The sequence below is a fragment of the Bos grunniens genome, chromosome X, assembly GCF_055505025.1.
Source record: "Bos grunniens cultivar Pamir isolate PY7600 chromosome X, Bosgru_T2T1.0, whole genome shotgun sequence".
NCBI classification, from domain to species: Eukaryota; Metazoa; Chordata; class Mammalia; order Artiodactyla; family Bovidae; genus Bos; species Bos grunniens.
In genome coordinates this window covers 52,150,940-52,164,127 of record NC_141194.1, presented here as the reverse complement: position 1 = coordinate 52,164,127, position 13,188 = coordinate 52,150,940, and the positions used below count along the sequence as shown (strand labels likewise).

The window sequence follows — 13,188 nt, the reverse complement described above, 5'->3', positions numbered from 1 at the left end:
TCAGGATCAGGTTCTCAACAGCAGGACGCCAATGCAGTGCCTCCCATCCTCCGCCCGTGCAAGAAGCCGGGAGTGGGCGGCGGTCGGCCTCCCATCCTTAGTGTGTGTGGAATAGAAGGGTAAAGACCACCGAGAGGAGTCCTCCAGCGTCCTACAGAGCCTACCCGCCCTTCAGCAGTGAGGAGTTGGCGGGCCTGGTTTTGACGTCACAAACATGGGACGTTTGCCCCTCCCTTCCTTATAGAAGGACCTTCCTGTGTATTCCTTGGGTTGTAGTGGATTGAGAGGGAGCCTGGAATGGCCTGAAGACAAGTAGGTTCCTCCACGGGGACGATGGCAGTAGGGCGGGGGGATTCAGAGAAGAAGAGTTAGTGCCGGGTCCTCTCGACCGCGTGCCCGGAGGTCCTCTCCCAGCAGCTTGGAGGCTAGGAGGGACCATCCTTGCCAGAGTCGCAGGAAGTTTCCTTCCACACAGATGACAGCTGGTGATGGTCGGCTCTTGGGATCGGAAGGCGGGGGCTTCTCCCCGATTGACTGGTAATTTGTGTTGTCTCCTGTCCACGTGAGGAGCAGCTCCTGTTACTTGCATGTTTTTCTACCAATTGTTACTAGTAACACACTAGGAAAGAGTAAAAGCAAACTATTAGAGACACTGGCTGTATTTCTACCGATTGCAATTGGGAGAGCACCACAGCCCTGAAGATCAGACTGCCAGCAAGGTGGTTTTGCACTGTACTTCATTCCACAGAGAGTAGTAGAGAAGTGACAGTGGGGACCTTTGCAGGTGGGAAAACATTTAGGGGGAAATCTCGTCGACAAAAGAGGAAACAATTATCTTTGTGACTAGCTAGTTTCAGTTGAACTGACTTTTAATCACCGTTCCTAGCCATGAGACAGAAAACAAGGAGTTGGATGGTCTGTGTCTGCCCTTTAATGACAAGGAGGAAGGTCTGTACTTGACCTTGTAGTAGGTAAACCCAGGAGTCACTGGATACTTTGGATGAGTCTTACCGAAGTCCGACGGGGAAGGGTGGTGCTTTGCATTAAGTCATTTTGGGGACATGAAAGTCTGCAGAGATTTCTTTACTGTGGCTTTTCTTAACAGCTCAGGTGAAGTTGAACTTTGTCAGCATGGTAAATATGTGCATCTTTCATGCCGGTCCCAGTAGATAAGTATAAAGGCAGAGAGGTTCAAACACCCCTCACCTTTTAAAATTGGATTATAACTGCTTTAAATGTTGTGCTAATTTTTGCTGTAGGACAAGGGTGAATCAGCTATAAGTGTATACATATATCCCCTCCCTCTTGAACTTCTCTTCCCCTGCCGAACCCCACCCCTCTAGGTCATTACAGAGCACCAAACTAAGCTTCCTGTGCAATACAGAAGCTTGCCACTAGCTATTTTATACATGGTAATCTGTATATTTCAGTACTACTCTCTCAATTCAATCCATCTTATTCTTGCCTACTGTGTGCATAATTCTCTTGTCCATGACTGAGACTCTAATCTTGCCCTGCAAATAGGTTCATCAGTACCGTTTTTCTAAATTTCACATATATGTGTTGATGTAGGATATTTGTTTTTCTCTTTCTGATTTATTTCACTCTGTATAACAGGCTCTAGCTTCATCCAATTCAGTAGAAATGACTCAAATTCGTTCCCTTTTATAACTGATGAATATTCCGTTGTATACATGTACCACAACATCTTTATCCATTCATTGACAGACATCTATGTTTCTTCCATGTCGTGTATATTGTAGATACTGGTACAAGGAACATTTGGGTACATGTGTCTTTCTGAATTATAGTTTTCTCAGGGCGTATGCCCAATAGTGTGATTTCTGGGTCATGTGGTAGTTTTATGGGCTTCTGTGGTAGCTCAGCTGGTAGAGAATCCATGTGCAGTGTGGGAGAACCCAGTTCAAATCCTGGGTCAGGAAGACCCCCTGGAGAAGGGATAGGCTAGCCACTCCAGTATTTATGGGCTTCCCTGGTGGCTCAGAGAATAACGGATCCGCCTGCACTGCAGGAGACCGCCTTTGGTCCCTGGGTTGGGAAGATCCCCTGGAGGAGGGCATGACAACCCACCTCGGTATTCTTGCCTGGGGAATCCCCATGGGCAGAGTAGCCTGGTGGGCTACAGTCCATGGGGTTGCAAAGAGACGGACACAGCTGAGCAACTAAGCACAGCACAGCACGTGGTAGTTTTATTCCCAGTTTTAAAAGAAATCTCCATACTGTTCTCCATAGTGGCTGTATCAGCTTTCATTCTCACAAACAGTATAGGAGGATTCCCTTTTCTCCACATCCACTCCAACATTTATTGTGTGTAGCTTTCCACTGATGACCATTCTGACCGCTGTGACAAGATACCTAATTGTGGCTCTGATTTGCATTTTTCTCACGATGAGTGAGGTTGAGCATCTTTTCATGTCTTTGTTGACAGGTTCCGTTTTTACTCTGGAAGTAATCGACACTTGAACATCACTGTATAGTTCTCAAAAGGTTTTTTTTTTTTTTTGGTAATCTAAATGAAGGCAGCAAAAAGGAGTCATTATCGCAGAATAGGATCATCATCCTCTTCAATTCAGGAAACTAAGTCATGGAGAGTGTAAGTAACTTGCCCACGGTCACAGAAGGAATAAGTGGTGGGACCTTGATTCAAATCTAGGTATCTGTGGCTTCATCACCTCCCAGCTTGGCACCACAGGCTGATGGTTTCCAGATCCACATATCAGGCTCAGCACTCTCTTCTTGACTACAGACTCCCCTAGTCAACTGACAGGCCTGCAGGGAGACTGCACTCAACAAGTGCTAGGCAACATCTGGGACACCGGAGATGCCTTCACAGGGAAGAGAAGTGAAAGACACGCTGGGTCCCACAGGCCTCTACCCACCCCCTGGAGGGAGTGAGGAGCTACAGCAGGTTCTAAAGGGGGCTGTTTCTCTGAGAGACAGGCTGATGGACTGCCGTTCTGCATGCATGTGACAAGAAACACTTGTTCCGTTGAGTTTATTTCTCTTTACGGTTGAAAATACATACCACATGGTGAAAATACACAAAGCAGATATGTAAAACCAAGCGGATATATGGATAAGCAGATACATTCCCGTTTTACCGACAGAATACCTGACAGTAAGACAGCACTTCTCTGTAAAAGGAGAACATTCTCCTAGGCTAAAGCAATGAAACAGGAAATTAGTCTTTTTCTTAATTATTAGCCTCATTCCCCCATCACAGATGAGGCATCATGGGCACAGAGAAGTTAGGTCAGCTCCCCCAAGTCGTTCTGATAGTGCGTGTTTGAGTCCCCCAGGCAAGGAATATTCAACATGTCCAAACTGCACCCATACCCCCAACCCCCGCTCCCCACACAGCTGCACCTCCTTTACTGTCCCCTGACTCAGTGCAAGGCAGCCTTCTCCCCAGCTGCTTAGGCCAGAGATGCTTAAAGCCATCCTTGCCTGCTGCCTCTCTCTCACCACACTCTCAATCATCAAGCCTCACCTCTCTGCCTCCTAAGTCTAAGTAAGATCCTGTTCCTTCTGCCCATCAGCACAGTGAGTTCCCTAAGCCAGGTCACCCTCGTCTCTTCCCTTGACAAGCACCAGCAATCCTGATACTTTCCAACACATGGTCTGTCCTGCTGCCTAAGGAAGGGAAGCTTTCTTCAGTGCAATCTGGGCATGACACCCCTGCTCAAAACTCTGCACGGGCTGCCTGCTGCTCTTAGGATACTGTCCAGCGTCCTGGACTAGGCACAGTAGGTCTTGTCTTCCCCCAAATGCCCTATCTTCACCAGACACCCTCCATCTGCTCCATGCCCCACTTGATATTCCAACCACCCAGACCTCTCTCTGTTCATCAGATGGCCAGTGTGCTCACACTCCTACTCCCTAGCTGCTCCCCGCCCCCTCTCTCCCCCTCCGCACCCACCGAATTCACAATCTCACTCCTGCCTTTGCCTCCATCTTAACATGCCCTTACTCCCTCTTCATCTGCCTGATTCCTTCTTAGGTTCAGCTGTCAGGCTCGGTAGAGCAATTTCCATTTTTCCTGAGAATTACCTGGGAGAAAAGTCACAGTTGACAGATTGATATTTTTACCAAATGGAAGGTGGTGGGAATTTCACTATGAATCCCTGCTACACGATGAGCTGACGAGAAATGCAATCAGATGGCAGAGTTTGCTGAGAAAGGCTTCCTTGCTAAGCATAGGATACAGACAGAAAAGCTCTCCTCGTGCTTTAAATAGGCCTGTTTTTGTGTTTGAATATGGCCTTTTGAATTTGGTCACAGAGTTGGAAGCATAAAGGGATCCAGGGTGACCACCTGCTTCACAGTGAGGAGGGATAAGCCGAAGCATGGAAATTTCACAATGTCACTTTACCATGTCTGTGACCCAGTACATTGAACAGGATTTGAACCGCCCTACCCATACACTATGTTTTGATGAGATTTTCACTATTTTTCACTCTATAGTCTGAGTTTCTGTTAGGACAAGATGAAGTATATTAACACGTCCTCCCTATGCAGGGGTTTGATTTACTAGTCCCTGTGGTCATCAGGGAGGCAAGGATGAGCTGCCAGCTCAGTATGGGGACCCTCCTAGGGAATGTCACAGCACTTTCTTGCAACTTCTCAGGTGTCTCCACCTGGTGCCATCAACCCATGGAAGAAACTGCCAGTTCCTGTGATGGCCAGTGGAGGGAGCGACCCCACTGCTGCTTCTACTTGCTACAGATTCAACTGTGATGACTGACTTCCTTCACTACAACTCCTCTGAGCAGAACACACCTAAATATGAAATGAAGTGTGTGCCTGTGGTATGTAAAGCCAATTAAATGGTTGGACATGGCACCAGTTCCACCACCCCCACCCCAACCCTCACCCCAGCCAGAGGTTGGAGTAGACTCTCAGGGGCTCTGGCATGCCTCCCTCTCCACTGACATGTCCGTAACACAGGGTGCAGTGTAAATGACTCACCTGGAGCCTACTTATGCAGTTTGTGGGAGCCGGGCATGTGGGATTTTATTCCCCACAGACCCAGAGGGGTCAGGATGTACCCCAGCCTTCTCACAGACAAGGAAGCAAGTTGAAAGAACTTAGGTGGCTGATGTAGTAAAAGCTGGATCTGGGAGTCATGCCCTAGTTTCTCTTGAGTGCAAAGCCAGTCTTCTCTGCAGTCACAACAACACGCATGGCTTGTGTTTCAGTTACCGAGATGCAGATGTTGTTCCATGAGAGGAGAGCCATCAGTGTCCCAATCTCCTGTCCGCTTGTGAAACGCGGGTACCCAGTAGGGCAAAGCCACCCTGAAAGGTTCTAACCCCCTTTGTGTGTGCGCCTTAGGAGGAGCTGCCTTGCAGCCAAGAAACTGGAGTCCGCTGGTAGGAAAGGGTTGCTCCAGAGGCAACACCAAGCAGGACTTTAACTTCCCCTGTGGGGAGGCACTCTGCCATATCAGAGAGGCTTTGCACCAACCCCCACCCAAGTTATGTCTCCAGCAGTCTCACTCTATTTATCAGATATAAGGAATCGGGAGGCATGCCAAAGCACAGGAAGTGTTTTTAGTGGCTGCAAGACAGCGCTGGAGATGACCCAGCTGCCATGGTGCTCTGGAGACAACTGGGAATGAAATCTGTCTGGCTCTACCTGTGTCCAGGTCTGTGCTCTTCTGCTCGTGTGTGTGTAAACTGTGGAAGGTCAAAGTGCCACCTCAACAAATCTCCCCGTCCCTCCAAGAATGTGTCCTCACTATGGACCCACACCACATCCCACCCCCGGACATATGGCAGGGGTCAGATGCTCTCTTCTGTGTTGCCAGAGTTCTATACTTTAAATCCTGTCATCGCTTTTGCCACAGAGCTCGTGGCAGTCATCTGCTTGCAGGGGACAGTCCCCATCATCCCTAACCAATCCAGCCGCAGTAGGAGGAGACATAGGGTCTGGTCCCTGCTTAGAACTACTTCCTCAATGAATGAAGGACGGGGACTCAAGGTAAATTCTCAGTCAATAAAGCATAGCCAGTAAAGGCACATTCACTCCCCTGCCCCACTGAGGCCAGAGTGAACTGGTAAAACACCTTTGCAGGGGTCTGTGGCAGCACCCATCAGAATTTACATTCCATCCTGCCCTCACCCTCAGCAGCATTTGCCTTCATGACAGAGGGACATGTGTCAGTCCTATTCTGTGATGCCTCCTTGGCATTTAGAACAGCGTCAGGCACATGCACATAGTAGGTACTCCACAGATGTGTGTTTAGCCAAGGAAGTCGAATACAGGCCGACATGCATTTTAGCAACTTCATAAGCTGCCATGGAGAAACCCAACTGCACAGAGCACTGGTATGGTGAACGCATACAGCTCTTTCACAATGTTCCACGCAGCCACCACAAAGACACCTCAGACCATGGTACCCCAGCATTTTACATGTCACACATACCACAATAAAGTGGTTTAAGAAAATAAAAATGAAAGCAAAGAAAAGGTATGCCCAAATTAAAAAAAAAACTCAGGGAATGTGTTGGTAGAACTGGCTTACAAGAAAAACTAAAGGAAGTTCTTCATGCTACAATAAGTGAATTCAGATGTTAATCTGAATCCATGTGAAAAAGTAAAGAGCACAGGTAAAGGTGATTATATGAAGAAAAATTCTTTATGGATACATATTTCCCTCCTTTCTTCCTGTATTTAAAAAGCAACTGTCTAAAACAATATCACATAATTTATTGTTGTGAAAGCAGTAGTTGCTCAGTCACGTCTGACTCTTGGCAAGCCCATGACTGTAACCTGCCAGGCTCCTCTGTCCATGGGATTCTCCAGGCAAGAATACTGGAGAGGTTAGCCATTCCCTTCTCCAGGGGATCTTCCTGACCAAGGGATTGAACCCGCGTCTCCTGTATTGCAGGTAGATTCTTTATTGTCTGTGCCACCAGAGAAGCCCAATTATTGTTGGGCCAAGAACATATGGAATGTAATATATTTGCAGTAGCAGCACAAAGGAGGTGGTTTGCATCAAAGTTGTATTAGGTAAGGAAACAAATCTGGATGGTGTCAAATCCATACAAACATATGCAAAGTATCAGAAATCATGACAAAGAGGGTGAATATAACAAGTTATAAATAGATACCTGATATCCTGCCATATATTAGCTTTTCATCATATAACGTTATATATAATTTAATAATAATAATGTATTAATGGGCTTACCCTTTATAGATTTATGATATATGTGACAATATGAGGAAAAGAGGGAAACCTGATTAGAGCGATATAGGAGTAATGTTTCTGTATCTCATTAGAATTTGTGTAAATTTCAAGCTGATTGTGATAAAGTAAGATGTTTACGGTGGCATACGGCTAGGAAATAACTTAAAAGTAGTGGAAGATCAGTAAAGGGTTTAAAATGCTACATTGGAAAATATCCATTGAATGGAAAAGAAAGCAGTAAAATGAGGGCCATAGAACAAAATGACATGAGACAGAAATATACATTGGCAGATGTAAGTCTGTATCAACATTAAATGTAAATAGATAAAACAATCCAACCAGAAGGCAGACACTGCGAGAACAGTTAAAAAAACATCCATGTGTATGTTGTCTACAGAGGACACAGTTTAGATTCTAAGATACACAAATTACCATGTATGTGTGTGTGTTCAGTTGCTCGCTCGATAAGTCACTTCGGTCGTGTCTGACTCTGTACGACCCCATAGATGGCAGCCCACCAGGCTCCCCTGTCCCTGGGATTTTCCATTCAAGAACACTGGAGTGGGTTGCCATTTCCTTCTCCGATGCAGGAAAGTGAAAAGTGAAAGTGAAGTTGCTCAGTCATGTCTGACTCTAGCGACCCCATGGACTGCAGCCTACCAGGCTCCTCCGTCCATGGGATTTTCCAGGCAAAAGTACTGGAGTGGGGTGCCATTGCCTTCTCCAACAGAGGACACAGTTTAGATTCTAAGATACACAAATTACCATGTATGTGTGTGTGTGTGTTCAGTCGCTCAGTCGTGTTTAACTCTCTGGGGCCCCATGGACTGTAACCTGCCAGGACCTCTCTTCATGGCAAGAATACTGGAGCGGGTTGCTATTTCCTTCTCCAGGGGATCTTCCAGAGCAAGGGATTGAACGTGAGTCTCCTGCATTGGCAGATGTGTACTTTACCACTAGCTCCACCTGGGAAGCCTTATATGATCCAGCAAGTCTACTCTTGGCAGTTTTCCCAAGAGAAATGAAAACATGCTCACACAGTGGGCTGCACTCAAATATTCCACACGGGTATTCCTAATAGCCACACGTAGAAACAACCCAGTTATTCAACAACTGGTATACAGATGAAAGAAAAACAAAAGAGTATACCTGTACAACGGAATATTCAGTTCAGTCAGTTCAGTCGCTCAGTTGTGTCCGACTCTTTGTGACCCCATGAATCGCAGCACGCCAGGCCTCCCTGTCCATCACCAACTCCCGGAGTTCACTCAGACTCATGTCCATCGAGTCAGTGATGCCATCCAGCCATCTCATCCTCTGTCGTCCCCTCTGTTGTCCCCTTCTCCTCCTGCCCCCAATCCCTCCCAGCATCAGAGTCTTCTCCAATGAGTCAACCCTTCACATGAGGTGGGCAAAGTACTGGAGTTTCAGCTTCAGCATCATTCCCTCCAAAGAAATCCCAGGGCTGATCTCCTTCAGAATGGACTGGTTGGATCTCCTTGCAGTCCAAGGGACTCTCAAGAGTCTTCTCCAACACCACAGTTCAAAAGCATCAATTCTTCGGTGCTCAGCCTTCTTCACAGTCCAACTCTCACATCCATACATGACCACAGGAAAAACCATAGCCTTGACTAGATGAATCTTTGTTGGCAACGTAATGTCTCTGCTTTTGAATATGCTATCTAGGTTGGTCATAACTTTCCTTCCAAGGAGTAAGCGTCTTTTAATTTCATGGCTGCAGTCACCATCTGCACTGATTTTGGAGCCCAAAAACTACATGATAATTTAAAAAAAGTAACAAATGCATGTAAGAGCAAGGATGCATCTCAACTGTGCAATTGACAGAAACCAGACACAGAAGGCTACATATTATATGATTTCATGTCAATGGATTTCTGGAAATGGCACAACTGTTGACACAGAAATGTATCTGTGGTTGCCAGGGTACAGGAGTGGAGGAAGGAGTCTGACGGAAAATACCCCAAGGGAGCATTTTTGAACATTGAGACATTTTCTACGTTTTTATTGTGGTAGCATTTACACCACGGTATACATTTGTCAAAAATCTACAAATGGTAATACATTAAAGTGATGGCTTTTGTTGTATATAAATTATACCACAATACTTTTTTTAAAGGATAAGGAAATTTTAAGTATTTAAATACTGGTTATTGTATCCATGTAGACCATGAGCTCAAAAACATAAAAATCTAATTTGGAATTCTTCCCAGACCTGGCCAACTTCCAGAATTCACCATGACGGTTTTGTACTTTTATGACAGGACACACAAACTTGGTCTTAACCATGTTTACGATTCCCTCTCCCTCATCTCAAGTCCAAATTCTTGCTGAGTTCTGCCCATTTTACTTCATAAACGTCTAATGCATCTACTTTTTCTAAAACATCTAATTCTGTGTCATTGACTATGCTAAGACCTCTGACTGAGTGGAACACAACAAATAGAGAAAATTCTTAAACAGGGCAGTACCAGACTACTCGACCTGTCTCCTCAGAAACCTGTATGGGGGCCAAGAAGCAAGTGTTAGAACCAGAGTTGGAACAAATGACTGCTTCATAATTGGGGAAGGAGAACAACATGGCTGTTGTCATGCTGCTTATTTATCTTATACACAGAGTACATCATGCAAAATGCTGGACTGCATGACTCAAAAGCTGGAAGAAGATTGCTGGGAGAAATCTCGACAAGCTCAGATACACAGATGATACCAGTCTAATGGCAGAAAGTGAAGAGGGATTAAAGAACCATTTGATATGGGTGAAAGAGGAGAGTGAAAAAACTGGCTTAAAACTCAACTATTAAAACACTAAGATCATGGCATCTGGTCCTATCACTTCATGGCAAATAGAAGGCGGGTAAGTGGAAGCAGTCCATCCTAAAGGAGATCAGTCCTGGGTGTTCATTGCAAGGGCTGATGTTGTAGCTGAAACTCCAATACTTTGGCCACCTGATGCAAAGAACTGACTAATTTGAAAAGACCCTAATGCTGGCAAAGATTGAGGGAAGGAGGAGAAGGGGACGACAGAGGATGAGATGGTTGGATGGCATCACCAACTCAATGCACATGAGTTTGGGTGAACTCTGGGAGTTGGTGATGGACAGGGAGGCCTGGTGTACTGCGGTTCAAGGGGTCACAAAGAGTCAGACACGGCTGACCGACTGAACTGAACTGAAGTGGAAGCAGTGACAGATTTCGTTTTCTTGGGCTCGAAAATCACTGCAAATGGTGATTGCAGCCATGAAATTAAAAGACACTTGCTCCTTGGAAGGAAAACTATGACAAACCTAGCTTACATGAATTCTCAGGCATGTCAGTAGTGTCCGGCTCTTTATGACCCCATGGACAGAGGCCCACCAGGCTCCTCTGTCCAGGGTAATCTCCAGATGAGAATCCTGGAGTGGGTTGCCATGCCCTCCTCCAGGGGATCTTCCTGACCCAGGGATTTAACCCATATCTCCTAAGTGTGCTGCATAACAGACAGATTCTTTACCGATGAGCCCCCAGGGAAGATCAATGCAAACCTAGACACCATATTAAAAAGCAGAGCCATCACTTTGCTGACAAAGGTCTGTAGAGTCAAAACTATGGTTTTTCCAGTAGTGATGTACAGATGTGTGAGTTGGATCATTAAGAAGGCTGAGTGCCAGAGAATTGATGCTTTTGAATTGTGGTGTTAGAGATGAGCCATGAGAATCCCTTGGACAGCAAGGAGAACAAACCCACCAATCCTAAAGGAAATGAACACTGAATATTCACTGGAAGGACTGATGCTGAAGCTGCAATAATTTGGCCACCTGATGCGAATAGCTGACTCATTGGAAAGGACCCTGATGCAAAAAGATTGAAGGCAGGAAGAGAAGGGGGTGACAGAGGGTGAGATGATTAGATAGCATCACCAACCCAATGGACATTAATTTGATCAAACTCAGGGAGATAGTGTAGGACAGAGGAGCCTGGCATGCTGCAGGCCATGGGTAGTAAATAGTTGGACACGACTGAGCGACTGAACAACCACCACCACCTCCCCCTTACCTTGGAGCTTCCCTAAGTTTCCAGAGCCCCACTCTCAGCAGGACTAAGAAGCTTTCTGTATCTGTCAGTAGTAAAGGCTGAGAGTTCTCTCTTCATACACTCAGTGCCCCCTGCTTAGGGCTGATGGTGGGTCCTTAGAATGCTCATCACTCCCTCCCAGAGCTCAGACCAGGGAGCCTTCTCATGACAGTAATGGAGCACCTACCCTGGTACATAAATGGGAGTTGGAGCTGTTTACCCCTTCTCCACGTGTTTTCTCCCTTTACATTCATTTGCACATTTCTTCTTGAGTCACCGAATCCAACTCCGCTCATCCCCACCTGGTAACTGTAACAAGCTGCACCTGCCTCTCTGTCAGGGCAGGTGCACGTACCCCCTGCACTATGTATTTTCCTTCTCTCCCTTCAGAATCTCTAGACTCCCAGACACCACCCTCAAAAGGGGCAGTGATGCAGGGGAGGTTGTGACTCTCATCCACAGCCTGAGTCAAAGCATGACTGTGTTATATATAACCTCTTTACTCTTAGAATGAACCTTATCTTCTAGCTTTCCTCCTGCTTCTTGGCCACCCTGCTCACCGTTTTGCTTTGCTTTTCCCTTAGGTCCATTCCCTGTGTTTCTCCTTTGCACTTCTTTTCTGTTTATGTGTCTGTCTGGTTCACCAGTGTGATATTCCCATCATCCACCGCACATCACTGGTCTTGTTATTTCAAGCATTGCAGACACGTCCTAAGACATGCTAGTAATCAATGTGTGTGTACTCAATGAAGGAATATTTTTAATGACTGACAGGAAAAGCATCTCCTCCATGTAGGAGTCAGTATATAGGTGTCATATTTGTAGCACCATACATAATGCCTTGTGTCTTGTTCCAGACACTGTAGGAGTGTGACTCTGTCTTGGTGCCCTGGTGCCCTTGCATGTCCCCACTTAGGCTATGTAGACGAGGCTAAACTGAAGGCTGGCTTGAATCTTGGCAGAGAACCTCCTGATTGCTCTTGCAGCAAGGGGAGATAAGCAGCCTGATGAAGAGCTGCTATGAGGCCATTTCTCACCTGCCTCCTCATCCAGCTGGAGGTGACACAAAGTTGTTACTCATCCACCTGTGGTTTCAGTTGAACATAGGATGGTCTCCCTAGCCCCAGCTGAGATACAGCTGTGGACTACAGAGCTGCTCAGTGCCATAGGGCACAACTGCAGGCTCCTTCCTGGCAGAGACCCACCACCTGTAGTGCCTGTTACTGAGGCCTTCCAATTCAGTGTCAAACCGTGGGACTAGGGACAAGGCAAGTGACACCAGGGTCATATTGCTTCTGCACTGTCTGTAAGGTAGAATCTGAATCCATTCGGGTTCATTGTCTCTTTACTGGCCAAGCCCGTAGAAGGTGACAAGCCAAACTAACAACTGCAGTGGTGCCCTGAGGCCCTGTAGCTCCTGCGCTGTGACTTAGGGACTGGCTGCCTGACTACGTGACAGAGTCTGGTGTTGTGTGATGTTGTGTGACCAGAATACTGGCTTATTTTCTTTGTCATCACACACAGCAAGGAGCACAGTTTTCATTACATACTATGACTTAGGGTAGCCTTGTCAGTCCTCATTAACAAACCAACCTTAGAATGGATGCCATGTCTGATACCAGCTATTGAATCTGCTGTTGAATAAATATATTTATTTAGACAAAATATGTTTCTGAAGTCCAATTCATTTTAAAAGTTAACCTTATAGTCTACTTGAAATTCAAAATCTGTATCACTTGTGAGAGAATTGTAATTGTAAAGGTAAATGTTTCAATGAAAAAATGGAGTAGAATAAGCCAAATCCATTTGCAGTGTAATGCCTACTTCACGTTATCTTGTTTATTCTTCATAACAAATATTTAGTGTAAAATTTTAATTTCCATTTTAGAAATGGGGAAACA

The 13,188-nt window shown here is 45.9% G+C and overlaps 1 long non-coding RNA gene across 3 annotated transcripts; it reads left to right on the top strand.

Moving 5' to 3' along the window:
- Positions 1-203: 203 nt before the first annotated feature.
- On the top strand, positions 204-5,657 carry LOC147340346 (uncharacterized). 3 transcript variants are annotated; one of them, XR_015159363.1, is made up of 4 exons: positions 204-312; positions 2,450-2,614; positions 4,649-4,829; positions 5,532-5,657. It is a non-coding gene; the product is annotated as an uncharacterized LOC147340346 (long non-coding RNA). The 3 variants fall into 3 exon arrangements; XR_015159365.1 differs by having other exon boundaries at positions 244-537; XR_015159364.1 differs by lacking the exon at positions 5,532-5,657 and having other exon boundaries at positions 240-537; positions 4,649-4,861.
- Positions 5,658-13,188: the final 7,531 nt, after the last annotated feature.